This window comes from Leucopleurus acutus, assembly GCF_964270905.1.
Source record: "Leucopleurus acutus genome assembly, chromosome: X".
In the NCBI taxonomy this organism is placed as follows: Eukaryota; Metazoa; Chordata; class Mammalia; order Artiodactyla; family Delphinidae; genus Leucopleurus; species Leucopleurus acutus.
The window spans coordinates 41,757,036-41,781,451 of NC_139148.1; the positions used below are offsets into that span (position 1 = coordinate 41,757,036).

Genomic DNA, 24,416 nt, shown 5'->3' on the forward strand with positions numbered 1-24,416 from the left:
TGAGCGCTCAGATCATTATTTTCTGTCTTCTTATATTGTCAGCTGAGACCACAGTTGGGTATGTATTGTTTTCGTTAAGCTCTAAGTATTTTCTAATTTCCGTTATTATTATTTTTTTTACCAAGAGTTTAGAAATGCCTTTTCAATTTTCAAAAGTTAAGGCTTTTGTTTCTAACGCGACTTCTCTGTGCCCCGTGTGATGCTTATTCATTGGAAAGTGTTCAGACTTCCTTTAAGACTAAGGCCAGGGTGAGTTTTTATTAATATTGCATCTGTAGCTCGAAACTAGTATGTGTTCTCTGGTTGATAACTGTCTTAACCAAAACGTGTGTATTCTTTGTGTGTGTGCTTGCTCTTTTAATCTTTGAGAGTAATGATTTGCGTGTGTGTGCAAATGCACGCAAACGTTTAAAACCATTTGTATATTTATATATTTTAGTAGGCGTTACTGGGTTCCGGTAGGAGTAGTTTTCAGAATAAAGATTGTCAAATTCTTCTAGGTGAGTGAGTCAGGGCTGACAGCGCACAGCGTGGCACGTGCAAGTGGGGGAGGGGCAGGGCTTGGCATGGCTCAGCATGTGAGAGGTAAGGCAGAGCAGAGTATGTACAGGAAGTGGGGAGGGGTATATGAGGCTGAGAGTCTGGGAGGCGGGCAGGGCCTGGCAGCGCATGGGACCCACAGGGCTGGGAGCCTTAAGGCAAGACAGAGTGTGTCCAAGAAGGCAGAGTCAGGCATGTGGAGCCTGGAGAGACTAGGCAGACTGGGCGGGACAGAAAGGTGGGCGGAGCATGTCTGAGGGGCTGGGCCGGCTGGGCAGAGGAGGCTTGTCTGGGACCATGGTGTAGGGCAAGCAGGGTAGCAGGTGTGTCCTGGAGGGTGGACAAGGCAGGCTGAGCCCTCTAAGTGTAAGGAGGTGGAGTCTAGCTTTTCTGGGTGGATATGCAGGGCCTTATGAATTCGACTGGGCAAGATGCAGCCAGATGGACTAGCCAAGTGTGTCTGGATAAGGTGGGCAAGCAGGGCCAGGTGGTGCCAGTCATTCCCAGGCAGGCAAGACCTAGTGCATCCAGGCAGGTGCTGTGGGCCCCAGCCACAGTGGCCAGAGGGTGAGGCCAGGAGTGTTGGGGCAGGGTGAGCCCATCCCCACCCACTTAGTGCTGACCCAGAGCCCTCCTTCCATCAGCACAGGAGCGCTACTTATAATCCCTGGTCTCTGGTGAATCTAGGACACAGGGTGGTTGGGGGAATGGAGCTGGTGCGAGGGTCTGCCCGTCAGTTCTTAACTGTGATACTCTCAGAGACTTTGCCATAGTCCCCCTGACAACTGCTCACTCGATCACACCTGCCTCAACTACAGAAGTCTGAGCTGTCCCAGAAGTACCAGGTGGGGGCAATGCCATCGGCAGGAAAGGAGGCCATACACCAGCTGTTGTCTGAAAAGGACCTGCCTCAGTACTGAAGCTTATACCAGGACTTTTATATACGAGATTCTTGACAACCAAAGCCTGATGAGTGTATGGCAGGGCCCCTGCGTGGAAGGGTAAGGACATTGAAGGCAGGGAGGCTCAGCAATGAAGAGAGAGGCGGCACGGAGTGTCCAGAGATCATTTAAGAAACAAATTGGGGAGACCTGTCAGCATTTTTCTCGCCTACAGCCCTGGATGAATGACACTGAGGACTTCCCATTCCTAGATTCTGCACTGCAGAAGCAGGCAATGGATACGAAGAAAAGGAAGAATTTGAAGAAAACAGTGGAGTGGAAGGTGACAGAAATGGTGGAATGGGGGGCATGGAGGCAGAGGTTGGGGGCAGAATGCAAGGTAGTAGTACAGGGTTAGGGGGCTGACACTGATTCCCCTGCCCCTGCTTTGACCACTCTTGTCTCACAGAAGGAGAAGCAGCAGAAGCTCATGGAAAAGTCAGAAGACCCAGAGCAGTCAGGTGCCGAGCACCCAGCCTCACTGCGACAGTGCCTGGGGCCTGACTGTGTGCACCCCACCCGGCCAGGCTCCAAGTACTGCTCGGACGACTGTGGCATGAAGCTGGCAGCTGCGTGAGTGCACCTGGAGGTTAAGCAACAGGGAATAAAGTAGGGCATGATCTATGCCAGCTGTAAGTCCATCTACCCCGCTACCTATGCATCCTCCACCATTCGTCCACTCACCCACCTATCCATCCACCCTTACATCCACCGACCCGCTGAACCACCCATCCACATTCCATCCACCAACCCACTCATTCACCCTCAACAGTCACTTACCCACCCAGCTGTCTAGCCATGCACCCAACCATCCACCATCCAAGCACGCATTCACCAACATTCACTCATCTACCATTCATTATCCTAAACATCCACCATTCGGCCACTCATCCATTTCTTCTTATTTTGATGCCCCCACATACGCATTCCATTCTTGCTGTCTCCCCTTCCAGCCGCATCTATGCGATCCTGCCCAAGCGCATCCAGCAGTGGCAGAAGAGCCCTTGCATTGCTGAGGAGCATGGCAAGAAAATGCTCGAGCGCATCCACCGTGAGCAGCAGGACACCCACACCCGCCTGAAGGACTTAGAGTGCCATTTCCATGAACTTGAGGCCATCATTCAGCGTGGCAAGCAGCAGGCTGTGTGCAAAGATGAAGAGGTGAGTGGGAATGGGTGGGGTGGAGCAGAAAGGTGCCTGATATCTTGCCCTGCCGTCCCCACCCTGCACTGCTTTACTGGCCCTTCTACTGTCCTATGCAGAGTGACAAGCATGGCAGGAACAGCGTCAACCTGCAGATCTTCTGTGTCTCCTGCGGGCAACCCATCAATACGCAGGCTGCCCTGCGCCACATGGAGCGCTGCTTCGCCAAGGTTGGAGCATTGGCTGGGGGAAGATGGGGCAAGGGTGTTTTGGGCTGGGTGGGGTCCATGAGGAGGGGGGCAGGTTTGGTGCCGGGTATTTGTTGTAGAAGAGAATACAACACACATCCATGGCTCTACCCATTTGTGCTTTTCTTCCATCCTAAGTAAAGGGGCCAAGATTTGGGCATCAGCCACTGGTGAGGGGGGGACATCGGCTGAGCAGACAGGAGCGTAGGGTCCACAGGGAGCAAATGTGTTGTTTGGGGCTTTTTCATGGGAGGTTACGCAGTGTGTGTCTATAGTTCCTCCCATTTGTACTCTTTTTTCCCCAGTATGAGCGCAAATCGCCCTTCACGTCCATGTACCCCACTCGCATTGAGGGGTGAGTGTGAGTGCTGCTCAGGGTCAAAGGCATGATGTGGACAAGGTCAGGAGCAGGGTGGGCAAGATCAAGGGCAGGATGTGGGTAGGCTCAGAGACAGAGGTGGGCAGATTAGCGGCAGGGTATAGGTGGGGTTGGGGACAAAGTGTGGGCAGGGTTCAGGGTGGGACCAGCCTCCTCCTGACCCTTAGCACCTCACTTTCACCTCTCCCCAGAGCCACAAGGCTCTTCTGTGATGTTTACGACCCACGGAGTAAGAGGTACTGTAAGCGACTCCAGGTGTTATGCCCTGAGCACTCGAAGGACCCCAAGGTGAGACTTTTCTTTCTCTACCTCATCGCCCTCCATTCCTCCCCTTCTCCCTACCTGACCACCTTGCTCTCGTCCTCCAGTGCTTGATTGCCTCCTATTCCTTCTTCCTTCTGCCCGACTGCCTTCATGCCTCCTGACCAATCCCTATGTATCCCCTCCTCCTTTCCTGACCTCCCCTACACCCCCCCTCACTGCCCAATCACTTTCTAGTTTTACTTTTCTCCCTGCCTGTTTATTTATTCATAATCTCCTTGCCTGACCCCGCACCCCAACATTTCTCTCTCCCTCTGCCTGACCAGCCTCCGTTCCTCTGCTCCTCACTGCATAACCATTCCCCATTCTTCCCTTCTCCTTGCTTGCTCATCTCCCTTCTTTTCCTAGCCCCTGCCTGACCACCCCACAATCCCCCCTCCCTCCCTGCATGGTTACCCTCAATTCCTCTCTTCTCACTTGCTGACTTCCTTCCATTCTTACTCTCCCTGCCTCACTTCCCCAATCGCCTTCTCACTGCTTGTCATGTCCTAAATCCCTTCTTCTTCCCTGTTTGATCAGCCCCCATCCCTTTCACCCTCCCAGCCTTATTCCTCACCTCCCCCATGCTTTACCAACCCTCATTCATCTACTTCTCCCTGTCAGACCCCCCCTCCATCCTTCCTCTCCTTCCTGTTTGATCTCTTTCTGTTCTTCCGTCCTTCCTGCCTGATCACCTCCATTCCTACATCCCTGCTTAACTTCTTCCTCCATTCTCCATGATTGATCATCCCCCTTTGGCCCCCTCTTCTTTACCTAATCACTGAATTCCTCTCTTCCCCCCGCTAGGTCACCACTCCCCATTGCTCTCCTTCCTGCCTGCCTGCCCTCTATTCCCCTCTTCCTTGCATCCTGCCTGCCTGATCACCCTCCATTTGCCACCCTTCACGTACCTCATCATCTTTCATTCTTCCCCACAGGTACCGGATGAAGAAGTGTGCGGTTGCCCACTGGTGAAAAACGTCTTTGAGCCCACCGGTAATTTCTGTTGCCTCCCCAAACGCTTGTGCAATCACCACTACTGCTGGGAGAAGCTGAGACGTGCCGAGGTGGACCTAGAGCGCGTGCGCATGGTACGTTATGTGGTACATTACATGGTACGTTACATGGTACGCCCCTTAGGGGCTGAGAAGCGGGATGGAATCCTAGAAGGCCCTTCTCATGCTTGCCCCCCACAGTTGCTCAAGCTGGAAGAGCTGGTTGAGCAGGAGCACAAGGTGCGCACAGCCATGAAGAATCGGGCAGGGCTGCTGGCCCTGATGCTTCATCAGACAACCCAGCATGACCCGCTCACCACTGACCTACGCTCCAGAGTAGACAGCTGAGCTCTGCTCAGCTGAGGTCCTGTACTCAACACCCTGTGCAAGGGAGACACTCTACGAATTCCTCACACACCTGTTCCTCTAACATCTTTCTCAGGGCATCTCAGAGTTTCTCTGCGCTTCTCTGTTCCCCATTTAGTCTCCTGTCTCGGTCTACGCCTCCTTGAGGTGGGGTGGTCCTCAAAATCCCCCTCTTTCTGTCCGTTCCTGTATCCTCCATCTCTTTCTTTCCTGAATCTGGGCCAGGAGATCTGCCCTGCCCTCATCTCCCACCATCCAGAGTTTTGTTTAAAAACTTTAGAACAAGAGATTTTAATATCCTCTGGTGGCCCCTAAGCCGTTCTCTCTGGCCACAAACCCAATTCCGAACCTCCAGTGGTGGTGGGTGACAGTGCAGCTTTACTTGGGGGGTGGGCTACAGTGCACATTTGGGGGTGCCTGTGATGCCCACTGTGCTCGGTGCATCCTCTTCTGTCAACGGAGATGTGATCTTATGAAGGGAATGCCAGTGACTCTTGTTCTCCTAAGTCCCCCATCCCAGTCCATCAAATATGTAGTTGGCACCTGATCAGTGTCCCTTGACCAACTTCTGTATAATTGTTAATATTCCCCAGGCCAGAGGTGCTGGGGAAACGTTGCAATGGAGGGAATAGGTGAGTGTGGGATAGTCCTCCTTGGTGATTCCACTTTGGGACACTGAGGAGAGTTCAGGGTGTCATAGCAATTATGTCCCTGCCCCCACTCACCTTGTTCCACCCTTTACCATACCACGAGGTCCCGGCCTTTTCTGTCAGCCTTGGCCCCTGCCAGTCCAGTCCTGGTCTATCTGTCTCCCCCACAAACCTGCCCATCCTGTCCTGTCCTCCTCCTCCCACTACCCTGCCTTGGGTCTGCCCTTTCCAGCTGGCTCTGCCCATTTCAAGCCTATAGGGTTGCCGGAAGAGGGCTGGGACCTCTGCCACATCTGCCTTTGCCAGCCCCAGCCAGGCCTCCTGTGCCAGTAGAGGTGTGTCAAGCAGTGCTGCCTGTGGGTACTGGTATGTCTCAAATGATGGACTTGAACTACTCTTCCTATTCTTTTTATATTCACGGGCCCCTTAGGGATATTTTCATTAATTTTCACTGTTACATTTTTACCCGGGGACTCACATATTTCACCTAAATGTTTAAGTATGTTGCTCTAGACTTATATCTCATATTCCACGATAACTAGTATATTAGTTCTCTAATGCACTACGTATCTGGTGCAATATCTCCTTTTTTATTACTAGTATTGTATTTTTTTCTTTTAAACTTCATCAGATTTTCCAGGAGCTGAGCCATATAGTCAATTATTAGAAAGGCTTACCTTTTTGTTTTATTTATACTCCCTAAATTTATATTTATGTACTTAAGCTTTTACTATATACTTAAGCTTTATGTACTTAAGCTTTTATTAACTGCCACCTTGATTTTTTTGTTTTGTGTTTCATTTTTCTATGTGTTTGCTTCATTTTGTTCTTTTTCTACCTTCTTGAGTCAAATTCCTAACGGTTATTTTTTGGTTTCCCAGTCTTTTTTTTAATAGTAAAGGATTTGAGACTCTACACTTTTTTCTAAATGTAGCTGTGTCTCATAAACTCTGGTGTGAAAGGTGCAACTTCAGAAGTGATTTCTCACTTTGATCCTAGCTATTGAGGAACGTTTCTTAGTTTCTAACTGGTTAAAGTAGTTTGGTTATCTTTTCTTTCTTTCTTTGTAATTATGGTTTTACTGTGATCAGAGAATGTAGCCTGTTGAATCTGAACTTGTAAACATTACTCAAGATTTTCTCTGTGGGCCAGATTACTCAATTGAATTTTGTAAAACTTTCATGGATATAAGAGAAGAAACTATATTCTCGGTTAGGTACAGATTACTCATTAGGACTTTTCAATCTAGTTTGAGGATTAACATTTCTTTACTCTGATTTTTTGTCTTTTTGTCTACTCCATCTGTTATATTATCAAAAGATAGAATAAATGTTATATTTTAAAACAAATTTCTCCTTATAGTTCTGTTTTTGGCAGGTGGGTGGGGGGATCCTAAAGTATGTATCTTTGGCCATTTTTCACAATGCCACTATGTGTTTTCTTTGTTTTGCTTGTTGAGTCCTTTTGACCTTGAATTTACTTTGGTAAGTACATCATCACTGCTGCTTTTATTTTGCTGCCACTAATCTGGTGTGTCTTTGGCTAAACCTTTATTTTGCATTTGTCTCTTTGTTTAAGATATACTTCTTTTAACTGCATATGAGAGTATTTTTTGCTCTAATCCCACATTTGTGTCTTGAGATTCAGTCCATTTAAATTTGTATAATGATGATAACCTTATTTTTTTGTATTATATTATCCTTATTATCAGTTTTACTACTTCCTAAATATAACTTTCATTCTCTTCTTCTTCCTAACACCTTTATGACATTTCTGTTCAGTTTTGTCCCCCCCCATACCTCATTAGTTTGGTAATTTTTATGTTTACTAATTGTCCAGTTATATATTTGGTCCTCTCTAACAGGCATGATTTATGTTTTTTCTATTATTTGATCAGAATATAATTAACCTTTCTTGGTAGAGAAAGATACTCTATCCTCCATATTTGCCTCAGCAAGGTGAACAGTATTATTTCCGGATTTTTCTAGAAACATTTAAACTGCTTTTATGAAGACTGTATTTTTCTTAGGTTAAGTCAATTCTGCTTCAAGAAAGCTTACTTAACATTTTTATTCAAAGTCCCCAGTCACTTTATTTGTCATAATTTAACTATAGCTATATGAATGTGTGCTTGAGGGTGTGTATTTTACCACAACAGTCATTGCTAACCATTGTCTTGCTCTGTTATTTTGAGATCTATCTTCTGATTTAGTATTCATTTATTTAGAATACTTCCTGTAGTGTTTTCCTCAAATAGAGTAAATTGGTAGAATAGGGTTCATATTATTTAATGTCTGAAGCTGTTTATTTCTCCATGGTCTATGGGAAGCAGCTTCTAAAATGGCTCCCAATGATCCTTGCCTCCTGGTATTCACGGCCTTGTGTAATTCCCTCCATTTGAGTAACTTGCTTCTAATCAATAGCATACCTTTAACACTGAGGAGATGCCACCTTCGTGATTAGATTACAAGAGATTGTAGCTTCTGTCTTGCTAACAGGCTGTCCCCCTTGTTGGATTTAGTGAACCAACTTGCCATGTTGGGGAGGCCCGTATAGCAGGGAACTGAGGGTGGCCTTTCACCAACAGTCGGTATGAAACTGAGGCTCTCAGTCCAACAGCCCACATGAACTGAATCCTGTAAACAACCATATAAGTGAACTTGGAAGTGGATCCTTCCCCAGTTGAGCCATCAGATGAGGCCCCAAGCCTAGCTGAGACCTTGAATGCAGCCTCATGAGAGACCCTAAAACAGAGGACCAAGCTAAGCTGTGCCCAGATTCCAGACTCATATAAACTATGAGATAATAAATGTGTGTTTTGTTAGGCCACTAAGTTTATGGGGATGTAGAGCCAGGCAATTAGGGACTGGAGGGTCAGTGGCTTTGTGAGGGACTTCTGGAATGAAAGCCATAACATCTTTCAGGAATGGTCAGTGTTTAGCTGCTCCATAAGTCAGTTTTGGAAACTATGCGGGTCAGTAACTGGCAGTCTGGGAAGACGGATGATTGGAAGCCTGCTGGGGGTGTGGCACTGGTGTGCCCGTGTTGGGCATTATTATTCAAGGTTCCTGTGGTCATCATGGATTAATGATATGAGGAGCATGGGCCATGCCAGTGACCGGGGGACTTTGAAGTATCCTCTGGCAGTCCCTGTAGTCCAACCATAGGTGGCTTCTGCTGGTCAGTAAATGATGGGCAGCCAGAGGAATCAGGGGCATGGTCCCAGGGATTTGGGACCTCACGTGGCCAGAGATCAACTTTCCTGAGTTCGTCAATCACTGGAGGACCTGGTGCACACCTGGTTTTCAGTGTCTAAGAAGTGGGTGGGGAGGGTGAGTTTGAGTTTTCATCTCTGTCAGAAGAGGGAGGACCAGGTAGGTTGCCCTGGATGTGCACTGAAACATGCAGAAGCTCAGTTTATGCACACAAGATGTTGTCTCCCCTCAGCCTGAGCACTTTGAAGACAATGGAAAATAGGAATATTGTTTATTGGGAGCCAACCCTGCATGGGGTTCAGAATCGCAGAGTGACAGGGACTTCCCTGGTGGTCCAGTGGTTAAGACTCCGTGCTCCCAATGTAGGGGGCATGGGGTTGATCCCTGGTTGGGGAAGATCCCACATGCCGTGAGGCACGGCCAAAAAAAAAAAAAAAAAAGAATCTCAGAGTGACTGAGTATGGGCACTTTGGAGTCAGCTGAACTTGGCTTAAGTATTTCCTGGTCCTTCTACTTGCTAGCAGTGTGACCTTGGGCAACCGACTTCACCTCACTGTGCTTCCGCTGCTTCTACTGTCAAATGGTCCAAATGATGATCATTGTCAGGTAGCTGACAAGGTTGCAGTGAAAATTAAATGAGGTACCTGATATTGATCACCAGGGCCTCAGGGCAGAGGCAAGTTCCAGACTTGGCGTCCCTGAAACAGGTCACCATCTTCCTGCTGCATGAGCACCACGTGGCTGGTGTCCCACATCCAGAGCCCTTCCTGTTTCAGTGGAAAATGTGGTGCAGCCGATGGAAGAAAGGTGAGATGGGAGGGTCAGCCCCACAGCCTAGAGGAGGGGGAGGCAGCTCCCTGCAGGGTGTCTGCGAGCGAGGTCTGGGTCGGGGTGACCACCGGCCCCAGTTAGGGAGACGCTACCCCCTGATGTCCCGCACAGGCCCTTCAGTCCTCACTGGCTCTGTGCACATGCTCAGTTGATCCCCACCAGAGCTGCTTTCCCCCAGCACAATACTGTTAAATAAGCTATAGACCTAATTCAAATTTCACCATTTTTCCCACTAGTGTTCTTTTTGTTTCAAGATCTTCTCCAACCTTTGACTGTTCCTCCGTCTATCCTTGTCTTTAATGACCTTGACACTTTTGAAAAGTACAGTTCAGGTATTTTGTAGAATGTCTCTCAACTTAGGTGTGTCTGTTATTTTCTCATGATTAGATTGTGGTTTTGCATTTTAGCAAGAATGCCACAGAAATGTCCTCAGTGCACTTCTTGAGGAGGTACGTGATGTCGATGTTAAACTTGATCATTTGGTTAAGGTAATATCTGCTGGTTTCTCCATTGTAAAGTTTCTATTTTTCGCATTGTACTTAATAAATACCTTGGGGAAGATACTTTGAGACTATGCGAATATTCTGTTTCTATTCAATCTTTTGCCCACTAATTTTAGCATTTATCAGTGGATCTTGCCTACAACAATTATTACCGTGGTGTTTGCCCAATAGTGGTTTTGTATTTCCTTCATTCCTTCTACATTTATTAATTGGGATTATTCTCTAAGAAAGAGCTGTCCCTCCCCTCTCACTTATTTATTGTCTTTTTATTCACTTTTTAATTTATATCAGTATGGACTCATGGATATTTATTTTATTCTCTGGGTTATCCTCCAATACAGTAGCCCCTCCTTATCTGCAGTTTAGTTTTCCACAGTTTCAGTTACCCATGGTCAAATGTGGTCCAAAAATATTAAATGGAAAATTCCAGAAACCAACAATTTATAAGTTTTAAAATTGTGTGCCATTCTGAGTGGTGTGATTAAATCTCCCGCCATCCCGCTTCATCCTGCCTGGGGCTGTGAATCATCCCTTCATCCAGTGTATCCCACCCGTTTGTTGCAATATAGCAGTGATTGTGTTCAAGTAACCACTATTTTACTTAATAATGGCCCCAAAGTGCAGGAGTAGTGATGCTGGCAGTTTGGCTATTCTCTACTGTGCCTAACTTATAAATTAAACTTTATCATAGGTATGTATGTGTATAGGGAAAAATAGTATGTATGAGGTTTGGTACAATATGTGGTTTCAGGCATCCATTGGGGATCTTGGAACATATCCCCCATGGATAAGGGGGGAGCTACTGAACTAGCATTATTTATTGTGTTGCTCACATTGTCCCAGCTGTGGCCATTGGGAGCTCCTTCACGTTGGCTCCTGTGTCCTTTTTTTTATTGTTTAAATAAACTTTAAAAAATCTACAATAGCTTTCGATTTATAGAAAAGTCTCAAAGATAGTTTTCTCTATCGTTAACATCCTACATTGCTATGGTATGTTTGTCACAACTAAGGAACCAACATTGGTACATTACTGTTAACTAAACTACACACTTTATTTGCATTTCTTTGGTTTTAAACTAATGCTTTTTTTTTCTGTTGCAGGATCTCATCCAGGACACCACATTACATTTATTCATCATGTCTCTTTGGCTTCCCCTAGACTGTGAGTTTCTCAAACTTTCCTTGTTGTGATGACCTTGACAGTTTCTAGGAGTACTGGTCAAGTGATTGATAGAACATTCTTCAGTTGGTCTTATCTGACATTTTTCTCATTACCAGACTAGGGTTTGAGATTTTGGGAAGAATACCACAGAAGTGAAGTACCATTCTCATCACTTCATATCAGGGGTACATGCTATCAACCTGACTTATCCCCAATAATGTTAACCTTGATCACTCCCTTGGCAGAGGTTTGCCAGCTTTCTCCACTATAAAGTTACTCCCCACCCCCTTTCTATACTCCACTCTTAGGAAGCAAGTCACTAAGCACACCCAGGGATGGGGAGAGGATGTTAACCACTACCTCCTGGATGGGGAAATATCTACACACATTATTTGAAATTCTCCAAGTTATCTGTCTCATCTCTCCCATTTATTAATTTATTCAATCATGTATTTATATCAGTATGGACTTATGGATATTCATTTTTATTTCATGGGTTATAATCCAATACTATTGTTTATGTTTTGTTGCTCAGATCTCTAGCTTTGGCCATTAGGAGCTCCTCTGGGTTGGCTTCTGTATCTTTTTGACATGCCCTGCCTTTTTTGAGTACGTGCTTACTTTTTGGCACCACAAGATGTTTCAGGTTCATCTTGTAGTTTCCCTGCTCCAGCCCTGGACTCAAGCACTTCTCCAAGAAGCCCTAACTCCTTTTATTGGAGAATGGTATTGAGAAACAGGATCTGGGCACTAAATGTGCTCACTGACTAGGCAGAACACTCCAGTGTTACCTAGTATATTCTTAGAGCCCAATCAAGAGACAGAAATCACACAGGAGTTTGAAGAGAGCATGTTTAATATAAGTAATTAACTATAACAGGGAATTGGAGGAATGGGAGATTGGCTACTAAGAGGTAAAGAGCACTGCAAAGAATAGCAAATATAGGGAGTAGCCTTTATCCCTAGTGCTGAGATAAAGCACCTGAGAAAGAGGCCACTCCCCATCTCTCCACCCCGGCTTAGAATTTGATCTAATTGGAAAGGGCACGACCAAGACCCATTGGATGGCAGAGAAGTTTGCTGAGCTGGTTGGCAGGGCTTGATGGAAGTCTGCCCTCTGGGATGACGGGGGAAGACGTTTATGGGATGTGCCACATGCTTATGGCCGCTGGGTGCTACTGTCCACCTAGGGATGCACTGCAGAAGCCATGGGTGCTGCAGGAACTTGGTGAGAGCAGCACACCAGAGCTAGGAAGAGAAGTCACTTCCTCCTCCAGTGTCTTTCTATGCCCTCTACTGATAACTGAAATACTTAGGCTAATTTCTTTCCTTTCCCATCCTCTTCAGTGCCATTATACTATTCATTTTTAATATAGGTATGTTCATTTGTTAGCTTATATGTCATTTAGGGTTCACCCCACATTGTAGTTAATTTTAATTTTTTGGAGGATGTGAAACAGTATGGTTTCATGAATCAAAGCTACACAAAAAGGTATATTCAGAGAAGCGTCACTTATCTCCTTGTCCCTGCTATCCTGTCCCTTTCCCACCTATCCCCTGTAGGTAAGTGAGCTCTTTAGTTTCAAGTGTATCCTCCTGTATTTCTTTTGCAAGGACATGTATGTCTTCTTATATCCCCTTCTTTCTAGACACTCTTTAAAGCTTCACTTTCTTCACTTAACAGTATGAAATCATTCCATATCCATTCATAGTCTTCCTTTTGTTGGAGATCTTTAAGGTGGATTTCTAGATGTAGGATTGCTGACTCAAGAGGTAAGAACAAATGTAGTCTAGTTAGATATTACCCAATTCCTCACCAGAAGGATTGAAGCAGTTTGTGTTCCCAACAGAAATATACTAGAGTGCTTTTTTCCCCACAGCCTCACCAACATAACATATTGTCACACTTTTAATTTTTACCAGTCTGATAGATGAGACATGGCATCTTGGTGTTATTTTAATGTGCATTTTGCTAATTGTAAGTAAGTTTGAGCTTTAAAAATATATTTGGTGGCCATCGTACGTCTCTTTTTCTTTTTGTGAATTACCTGTTCATGTCTTCCCATTTTTTAAATTTGTTTTTTATTAAAGTATAGTTGATTCACAACGTTGTGTTAATTTCTGCTGTACAGCAGTGATTCAGTTATACATATTCTTTTAAAATATTTTTTCCCTTGTTTATCCATTCCATATATAATAGCTTGCATATGCTAACCCCAGCGTCCCACTCCATCCCTCCCCCACCCTCCATCCCCCTTGGAAACCACTAGTCTGTTTTCTACATCTGTGAGTCTGTTTCTCTTTCGTAGATGCATTTGTGTCATGTTTTAGATTTCATATATAAGTGATATCATATGGTGTTTGTCTTTCTCTTTCTGACTTACTGCACTTAGTATGATAATCTCTAGTTGCATCCCTGTTGCTGAAAATGGCATTATCTCATTCTTTTTGATGGCTGAGTAGTATTCCATTGTATATATGTACCACATCTTCTTTATCCATTCATCTGTCAATGGACATTTAGGTTGCTCCCACATTTTTAAAATGAGGTTTTTAGGCCCATGTTTCTCAATTTTTAAGAGTTCTTTATATCAGGGATCAGCAAACTAGAACCCATAGGCCAAATCTGGCCCACCACCAGTTTTTATAAATAAAGTTTTATTGAAACACAGCCACACTCATTTGTTTACATATTGTCTATGCTGCTTTCACACTACCCCTGCAGAGTTGGTAGTGTAGATTGAGTCAATTCTTTTCGTTCTTTTTTTTCTTTAAGAATTTACCAAGTGTAATAAATTAGAGGTGAAGTCACAACAAAAGAATTTATGGCGTCCAAAAAAATTCACAAGTAGAAGATTCCTTCTATCAACTTCTCAGAGTCCCATGAGCTCTCCCCTGACCTCTGAAAGATGGGTTTTACCAAAATCTGGTTTACACTGAACTTTTCAGGTATATATGATCTGAAAAGAAAGAAGTATCTGATAAGAACCTGCCTGGTGCTCCTTCCTTGTTGCAGCCCTTCTTTGTGTAAGTGATCAGAATCAGGTCCAAGTGACACAGAACCAAGCATGACATATCACACCAAACACCATTTCCTGTCCAACCAATTCTCATCTCTCTCCAGTAATGAAGAGGTGGACGTTCTTCTTGGACTGCAGCATCTGTGCAGCCCGCTCGACCCCGACCACAGCAGCCAACCTCTGGGCATCGTACTTGGAGTAGAGGACAGTGCAGGTCCAGGCAGCTTCCTCTCCTCTGGTGGTGGCTTGCAGCATGTTACAGACTTCACTGTAGAAGTGGGGATATGTTGGCAGTTCATAGAAAATCAGGTTCCTGATGCCTTTTATTGTGTATCTTTTGTAGAAATGGAAGCGCTCTGTGAGGAGCAGGAACTGCTTCTCTCCTTGAAGGAAGAAGTGTCTGGCCCTGGAGACACCAGACTTCTGGGCACACTCGCAGATATGAGTGAAGTTCAGTTCCTCCTTCTTGAAGTAATTTCGGAGACGCACAAAGTCCAAGTAGGAGGGGACATAGATAAGCGTGTGAGACATGACTGCATCACGATACTGAGGCAAAATCTTGTTGACGAAAAAGTTAAACCTGGCATCAATCACTGAAGCTAGGTTTTCAGCTTCCATCCTCTGGAAGACACGTGGGAGCTGCACCAGGACATGACTGATGCAGCCTGTCATTGGGACGTTCCTCACAGCCACCTGGCCTTGCCCATGGACGCAGTATTTGATGAACACAGAGTTGATCTGGGCATCCTGCAGGGCCCCAGACAGCAGCGTCTGACGATAGTACTTGGACCAATTATTGAGGCTCCACATGCGCACTCGAGAAAAGTCCACCCCATGTGAGTCCAAGGGCAGTAGGTCCATGTGGTTCATCAAATGCAAGACATGCTCCCAGTTCTGCATCAGGTAAATGTCAGCTTGATCAATGATGAGAAGCTCAATAGAAGACAGAAAGTCAAAATCTCTCTTCTTCTCTCCTTCTCCACCAATGATGGTCCTCAAGCCCAGAGGGGAGGCAATGAGGATGTCTGACGAATAGAAGGGGGCATAAAGTCGGATGCTTCTCTGCAGTATTGCCACTCCAGTCCTGAAGTGGTCATCGATGTTGCCGACAAATACAGCTTCATAATCCTCAGGCCTCTTCAGGTTGGGTGGTCTCTCCTCGGGATCTGAGCCATACTCTCCATTAAACCTCTTTTTGTTGCCTACAATTATTTTCTTCTTGCTGTCGCCCTCAAGAAGACTGATGAAGAGCTGTACCACCCGCAAAGCAGCTTCCCGGAATGGCACCACTATCAGCACCTTGGGCCTCGTTAGCCCTTGGTCCCTGAAGTCATCATCATCACCCACCCCAAGTTTCTGGCTTCGGCACCTGCTGTTGTTGGTAAGCACCTGGGCATTGGCTTTGAGGACGTGATTTATCACATGCAGGCAGTACACGTGGCGGATCTCTTCCCCATTCTTCAGGGCAGTCCTTTATGGTTAGAACAGTTCCCGGTAAGAATTCATAATTAAGAAGAGCTCTTTCTGGAGGGGTGTGAAGGGGCTACTTGAATTTGGGGGACCAGAGAGGAACTGGCTGTTGGTCTTGATCCAGGTGAATCCAGAGGCTTCTGGAGATGAAGTGACTTTAAGTCAATGTCCTTTGGGGGTTTAAAGGTTTCCGGTTTCCAACTGTTGAAACCTGGATGAAAAGACAAGCTGGCCCAGGCTGGGCCATTTTAGCTGGTGGGTAGTTTTGGGATTTGTGGCAACAGCCTGGATTTCTTTTTCTTTCAGTTCTTTGTTTACATGTTGTGCAAATGGATCTTGTAATGCTTTCAGAGAACAGTTGCCTTCTCTTTCCTCTTCGAGAAAGTTGGTTTCTAGGCTGAAGAGTGACTCATGTTTTGCATCTGTAAACTCCTCTGGGGATTCCTCTGATGTGCCAGGTGGCCCGTGCCCATCTTTTCCCTTAGGGTCAGCAGGTAAGGCCGCATTCTTCTGCATGTCAGTAGACGCTACTGCCGTCTCTTCCTCCACACTGATGTCACTATTGCCATCTTCAAGATTCATTTCTGTCTCATCTATAACACTGTCTTCTTCTTCCTCTTCCTCCTCCTCATCTTCCTTGGAAACATCCTTTAATGTGGCAAGTAGTCTGTTGTAACCAGAAACTTGTTCTGGTTCACTCTCTGCTTCACTTTCAGAACTTGAAGTATCTAAACTCTCTGACAGTTGACAAGTCTGTGGTTTTGCTTCCTTTCTGGAAACCCTTGGAAGGTGGAAAACAGAAGTTCAATGTTTTGAAATAAAAGATTTGGTAAAGCTGTCTTCTCTTGTAACTTAGAAAGAAGATCAGTGGACGAAAGCAGTTCAGGAGCTTGTAGTTCTAAAGAAGTCATGATCCACACCATTGTAAAGAAATCATACCCCAATAAAGATGTTAAAAAAAAAAGTCATGATCAAGTGGGGTTTATTCCAGAGACACAAGGATAGTTCAACATCAGCCCGAGAGGCTTGTCTGCTCACCCGCCGGGGTGGGCGGGGCTGGGAGCTCAATTCTTTTCATTCTTGTTTCTTTATTCTGCTCTGTGGTAGTTATTTCCACTATTTTATCTTCCAGGTCACTTATCCGTTCTTCTGCCTCAGTTATTCTGCTATTGATTCCTTCTAGAGAATTTTGTATTTCATTTATTGTGTTGTTCATCATTGTTTCTTTGCGCTTTAATTCTTCTAGGTCCTTGTTAAACGTTTCTTGTATTTTCTCCATTCTATTTCCAAGATTTTGGATCATCTTTACTATCATTACTCTGAATTCTTTTTCAGGAAGACTGCCTATTTCCTCATCATTTGTTTGGTCTGGTGGGTTTTTACCTTGCTCCTTCATCTGCTGTGTGTTTCTCTGTCTTCTCATTTTGCTTAACTTACTGTGTTTGGTGTCTCCTTTTTGCAGGCTGCAGGTTCGTAGTTCTTGTTGTTTTTGATGTCTGCCCCCAGTGGCTAAGGTTGGTTCAGTGGGTTGTGCGAGCTTCCTGGTGGGGGGGACTGGTGCCTGTGTTCTTGTGGATGAGGCTGGATCTTGTCTTTCTGGTGGGCAGAACCGTGTCCGGTGGTGTTTTGCGGTGTCTGGGGCCTTATTATGATTTTAGGCAGCCTCTCTGCTAATGGGTGGAGTTGTGTTCCTGCCTTGCTAGTTGTAGGGTGTCCAGCACTGTAGCTGGCTGGTTGTTGAATGGAGCTGGCTCTTAGCTTTGAGATGGAGATCTCTGGGAGAGCTTTCACTGTTTGATATTACGTGGAGCTGGGAGGTCTCTGGTGGTCCAATGTCCTGATGTCGGCTTTCCCACCTCAGAGGCACAGGCCTGACACTTGGCTGGAGCACCAAGACCCTGTCAGCCACACGGCTCAGAATTAAAGGGAGAAAGAAAGAAAGAAAGAAAGAAAGAGAGAGAGAGAGAGAGAGAGGGAGGGAGGCAGGGAAGGAGGGTGGGAGGGAGGAAGAGAGAGAGAGAGAGAGAGAGAGAGAGAGAAAGAAGGAAAGAAAGAAAGAAAGAGAGAAAGGAAGGAAGGAAGGAGAAAAGAAAGAAAAAATAAAGTTATTAAAATAAAAAAAATATTAAAAATTTTTAAAAAAAGAAAGAAGAGAGCAGCCGAACCAAAAGAACAACTCCACCAGTGATATCAAGCCCTAAAACTATACTAAAAAAAAAAACCAAAAGCAAAAAAAACCGGACAGACAGGACCCTAGGACAAATGGTAAAAGGAAAGCTATACAAACAAAATCACACAAAGGATACACATACACACTCACAAAAGGAGAAAAAGGAAAAAATATATATATAAAGGAAGAGTAACGAAATCAATAAAGATATCTACCAATGATAATAAACTCTAAATACTAAACTAAGATAAACATAAAACCAGAAACAAATTAGATGCAGAAAGCAAACTCCAAGTCTACAGTTGTTCCCAAAGTCCACTGCCTCAATTTTGGCATGATTCGTTGTCTATTCAGGTATTCCAGAGATGCAAGTTGATTGTGAAGATTTAATCCACTGCTCCTGAGGCTGCTGGGAGAAATTTCCCTTTCTCTTATTTTTTGCACGGCTCCTGGGGTTCGGCTTTGGATTTGGCCCCACGTCTGCGTGTAGGTCGCCTGAGGGTGTCTGTTCTTCGCTCAGACAGGATGGGGTTAAAGTAGCAGCTGATTAGGGGGCTCTGGCTCACTCGGGCCAGGGGGAGGGAGGGGTACAGAAAGCGGGGCAAACCTGTGGTGGCAGAGGCCGGCGTGACATTGCAACAGCCTGAGGTGCGCTGTGCGTTTTCCCGGGGGAGTTGTCCCTGGGTCCCGGGACCCTGGCAGTGGCGGGCTGCACAAGCTCCCGGAGAGGAGGTGTGGATAGTGACCTGTGCTTGCACACAGGCTTCTTGGTGGCTGCAGCAGCAGCCTTAGCGTCTCATGCCCATCTCTCATGTCCGCACTGATAGCTGCGGCTCACGCTCGTCTCTGGAGCTCGTTTAGGCGGTGCTCTGAATCCCCTCTCCTTGCGCACCCCCAAACAATGGTCCTCCAACACTTCTAGGTAGGTCTCTGGACCTGCTGTGGCACTGTGGGGCCAGCTCAGACTCTGATCTGGCCTTACTCCTGCATGTACTTGTCTCCAAAGTCCACAGTTGCCCCCAAAGTCCACAGCCTCGATTGTGGGAACACTCGTTTTCTCTTCAGATATTTCACAGATTCAGGTTTTACCAAGCCAATTGCAGGGGTTTAATCCGCTGCTCCTGTGGCTGCACGGAGAGATTTCCCTTTCTCTTCCTTGGTCGCACAGCCCCTGGAGTTCACCTTTGGTTTTGGCCCTTCCTCTGCCTGTCAGCCACCCTCAGGCATCTGTTCCTGCCCAGCCAAGAGGGGTGAAAGCAGAGGCTGATTAGGGCTCACTTGCTCACTCAGGCCGGGGAGAGGGAGGGATACAGCTGTCACAGTTGGGGTGTGGGGGGAGTGCCTGCAGTGGCAGAGGCCAGCAGGAAGTTGCTACAGCCTGAGGCATGCCATGCATTCTCCCAGGGAAGTTGGCCCCAGATAATGGGACCCTTGGCAGTGGTGGGCAGCACAGGCTCCCAGGAAGGTGTGGGCAGTGACCTGCACTTGCTCCCGGGACCCTCGGCAGCAGCAGCGGCAGCCGTCGCGCCCGCCTCTGGGATCCTAGGTAGCAGCTGCGGCTCGCATGGGTGATGCCCTGCCGTCTGTGAGTGCATGTAGGTAGAAGCTCCTATGGTGGGATTGCCCCTCTCCTTGAGCACCCTGCAACAATGGTCTCTTGCCTCTCAGGAAGGCCTAGGCTTTTTCCCAGACTCCCTCAGTTGTGGTGCACTAGCCCCCTTCAGGCTGTGTTCACGCAGCCAACCCCAGTCCTCTCCCTGGGGTCTGACCTCCGAAGCCTGAGCCTCAGTGCCCAGCCCCCACCTGCCCTGAACAGACAAGCATCTCAGGCTGGGGAGTGGTGGTTGGCACCAATCCTCTGTGCGGGATTCTCTCTGCTTTGCCCTCCGCAACCCTGTTGCTGCGCTGTCTTCCATGGCTCCGAAGCTTCCGCACCGCCACCCCGCATCTCCGCCAGTGAATGGGCTTCCTAGTGTGTGGAAACTTTTCCTCCTTCACGGCTCCCTCCCAGAGGGGCAAGTCCTGTCCCTACTCTTTTGTCTCTGTTTTTTTCTTTTTTTCTTTTGCCCTACCCAGCCACGTGGTGATTTTCTTGCCTTTTTGTAAGTCTGAGGTCTTCTGCCAGCGTTCAGTAGGTGTTCTGTAGGAGTTGTTCCATGTGTAGATGTATTTTAGATGTATTTGTGGGGAGGAAGGTGATCTCCATGTCCTACTCCCCTGCCATCTTGAAGGTCCTCCTGGAAGTTTTATATTTTTTAATTACAGATTCAATTTCACTTCTAGTGATCAGTCTGTTCAAACTGTGTTTCTGCTTGACTCTGTCTTGGCAGGCTGTATGTTTCTAGAAATTTGTCCATTTCTTCTAGGTTGTCCAATTTGTTGGCATATAACTGTTCACAGTATTCTCTTATGATTTTTTTTTTTTTTTTTTTTTTTGCAGTACGTGGGCCTCTCACTGTTGTCGCCTCTCCCGTTGTGGAGCACAGGCTCCGGACGCGCAGGCTCAGCGGCCATGGCTCACGGGCCCAGCTGCTCCATGGCATGTGGGATCTTCCCGGACCGGGGCATGAACCTGTGTCCCCTGCATCGGCAGGCGGACTCTCAACCGCTGCGCCACCAGGGAAGCCCTCTCTTATGATTTTTTTAATCTCTGTGATATCATTATTATCTCTCTTCTTTCATTTCTTATTTTGTTTATTTGGGTCCTCTCTCTTTTCTTCTTTGTGAGCCTGGCTAAAAGTTTATCAGTTTCATTATCCTTTTGAAAACCCAGCTTTTGGTTTCATTTACCTTTTTGGTTTTTTTATCTCTATTTTTTTTACTTCCTCTCTGATCTTTATTATTTCCTTCCTACTTCTGACTTTGGGCTTTGTTTGTTCTTCTTTTTCTAATTCTTTCATGTGGTAAGCTAGGTTGTTTAGTTGAGATTTTTCTTATTTCTCGAGAATGGTCTGTACTGCTATGAACTGATTTTGCTGCATCCCACAGATTTTGGAAAATTGTGTTTTCATTTTCATTTGTCTTGAGGTATTTTCTGATTTCCTCTTTGATTTCATTGTTGACTTTTTTTTTAATAGCATGTTGTTTAGTCTCCACGTGTTTGTTCTTTCCCCCTTTTTCTTTCTGTAGTTATTTTCTAGCTTTGTGCCTTTGTGGTCAGAAAAGATACTTGAAATAATTTCTATCCTCGTAAATTTGTTGAGGCTTGTTTTGTGACTTAGTATGTGATCTATCCTGGAGAGCGTTCCATTTGCACCTGAAAAGAATGTGTATTCTGCTTTCTTTGCACGTAGTGCCCTGTAGATATCAATTAAGTCCAACTGGTCTATTGTGTCATTTAGGACCTCTATTGCTTTATTGATTTTCTGTCTCAGTGATCTGCCCGTTGATGTCAGTGGGGCGTTAAAGTCTCCTACTCTTATTGTACTATTGTCAATTTCTTCCTTTATGTCTGTCAGTATTTGCTTTACATATTTAGGTGCTCCTGTATTGGGCACATATATGTTAACGAGTGTAGTATCCTCTTCTTCTATTGATCCCTTTATCATTATATAATGCCCTTCTTTGTCTTTCATTATAGCCTTTGTTTTAAAGTGTATTTTGATACGAGTATTGCTAGCCCTGCTTTCTTGTCATTTCCATTTGCACAAAATAACTTTTTCCATCCCCTCACTTTCATTCTGTGTGTGTTTTCTCACCCTGAAGTCTCTTGTAGGCAGCATGTTGAAGGGTCTTGTTTTTTTATCCAGTCAGCCACCCTGTTTTGTTTGGAGTATTTAGTCCATTGAGATTTAAAGTAATTATTGATAGGTATGTATTTATTACCATTTAATTCCTTGTTTTCTCATTTTTTTGTAGTTTTTTGTTCATTTCTTTTTCTTTTTGTGGTTTGATGATTTTCTTTTGTAGTATGCCTGAGTTCCTTTCTTTTTGTTTTTTTGTGTATCTATTGTTGATTTTTGATTTGTGGTTACCGTGGGATTCATATATGTTGACCCATAATTGTATCTACTTGCTATAAACTGATAATCATTTAAGTTCACACACATTCTAAAAGATGTACATTTTTTACTTCCCTCCCCCACATTTTGTGATTTTGATGTTCTATTTTACATGTTCATGCTTATCCTTTTGCTGTTAATTGTAGTTACAATTGCTTTTACAAAATTTTTTTTGATTGTTTTTTAATCTATGTACTGGCTTATTTAAGTGATCATCAATCCTTTTATATATCTGCCTTTCCAATAGATTCTTGCTTCTTTTCTTTTTAGAGAAAACCCTTCAATATTTCTTTTAGGGAGGTTAATATTGCTGAATTCCTTTAGCTTTTGCTTGTCTGAGAAATTCTTTATCTTTCTTTCTATTCTAAATGGTAATCTTGCTGGGTAGGGTATCCTAAGTTGCAGGTTTTTCCCTTTCAGGACTTTGAATATATCATGCCACTCCCTCTGGCCTGCAAAGTTTCTGAAGAGAAATCAGCTGAGAGCCTTATGGGGGTTCCCTTGTAACTGACTCCATGTTTCTTTGCCGCCTTTAGAGTCCTCTCTTTATCTTTAACTTTTTCCATTTTAATTATGATACATCTTGGTGTGAGTCTGTATGGGTTCATCTTGCTTGGGACCCTCTGTGCTTCCTGTACCTGGATATCTGTTTCTTTCTTTAGGTTTCAGAAGTTTTCAACCATAATTTCTTCAAATACATTTCAATTCCCTTTCCTCTCTTTTCTCCTTCTGGAAGCCCTATAATGCGGATGTTGGCATGTTTTATATTATGCCGTAGATCTCGTATGTTGCTTTCGTTTTCTTTTTCATTTGTCTTTCTGTCTGCTGTTCTAATTGGGTGGTTTCCATTTTTCTATCTTCCAGATCAGTTATGTGTTCTTCTGTATCACCTAGTCTGCTGTTAATTCCTCCTAGTGTATTTGTCATTTCAGTTATTTTATTCTTCAGTTCTGCCTGTTTCTTTTTAATATTTTCTTGTTCCTTGTTAAAATTCTCACTGTGTTCATATATCTGTTTCCTTAATTCAGTTAGCATTTTATTGCTAATGCTTTGAACTCTTTAATAATAATAAATAATTTCTGTTTCATTAGTTGTTTTTTCAGGGGTTTTCTCTTGTTCTTTCATCTGAAAAAATCCCTCTGCCTTCTCATTTTGCTTAACTTCCTCTGTCTCTATGAAATTAGGTGAAATAGTTACCTATACCAATCTTGAAGGAAGGTCCTTGTGTGGGAGCATCACAATACTCTCTTCAGGTGCCCAGTGGCTTTGATGGGAGAGCTGGATCTGAAGTGAGCATGAATCACATCTTCCCCCAGAGTGTGCTGGTAGCTATCACATTGGTAGAAGGTGGGGCTGGAAATGGAGGGGCTAGAGCCAGGGCCAGATGTGGTCTAGGGCTTCTCCTCTGCTCAGTGGCCAACACCACCCTGTTGGGGGTGGGGGTGGGGGTACGGGTGGGGGTGGGTCCTAAGTTGCTGGAGCATAAGTCCTAAGAGTCTGGTCTGAGCTGGCTCCATTCCCTCTAAGTGTGTGCTCTCCCGTCTCCCAGCACGGGCACCCTTGTCCCAAAGGGGAGCAGTACTGGAGGAAGAGGAGCTGGAGCAGGTGCTTGGTGTGGGTCAGGGCACAGGCTTTAGCAGTACCAGCACCAGTCACTGTTCTGGACCATTCCTGCAAGTGCCAGCAATGGCTGCCTTCACCTTGTTTAGATGCCATGCTGGGTCTGAGCCAGCTCGGTCCCTCACAACTGCGCACTCCCCTCTGCCATGGTAGCCCTCACCCTAATGCAGAGCTGCACCATGGAGCAAGTGGAGCCAGAGCAGATGCTTAGCTCAGGCTGGGTCACATGCTGGGTTGGTCATGGGAAACCAGCCAGAGTCCTGGGTAGTTTCAATATGCTTCCCCACCCTTGTTCTGGGGCGTAAGCAAGCATGTGCATGCTCTTCATGAGTGGTGTGTAGGTTTCTTACAGCCCTCCTATTAGTCTCACTGGTTTTCAAACCAGCTCCAGTTTCTTGTCTTCCCCGTGTCAGACCCCAAGGCTGGGTGCTCAATATGTGGCTTGAACTTCTCACTCCCCAGGGAGGACCTCTGAGCCTGTGCAGTCCCCTTCATCTTCTGTGCCCCCTCTCAGGGGTGCAGGTCTTGACCTGATTGCTTCTCTTCCCTTCCTAGCTGATTCTGTGTGGATCATTTTTACAGCCATTTTGCCAGTCTCCAGTTTGTTTTCAGTGAGAATTGTTCCACACGTTGATGTATTTTTCATGTGTTTGTGGGTATAGGTGAGCTCTGCATCCTCTTCCTCTGCCATCTTGATCTCCCCTTCTCTCTTCCCTCCTCCTTTTTTCAATCTCCTCTTCTCCTGAACTTTGAAAAACTTTAAGAATGACAGAAACAGGTTTCAAAAAAACTGTTCTGAAAGCTGCAGGCATGAGATTGCACCTCTGATCCTGAGAAGAAGGCATGGAAAACTGGAACACTC

General features: G+C 45.4%; 1 pseudogene across 1 annotated transcript; it reads right to left on the reverse strand.

Moving 5' to 3' along the window:
* Nucleotides 1-14,167: 14,167 nt before the first annotated feature.
* LOC309977829 (U3 small nucleolar RNA-associated protein 25 homolog) lies at nucleotides 14,168-16,301 on the reverse strand (annotated as a pseudogene). Its single transcript has one exon. The product of its transcript is annotated as a U3 small nucleolar RNA-associated protein 25 homolog (transcript).
* Between the last annotated feature and the right edge of the window lie 8,115 nt (nucleotides 16,302-24,416).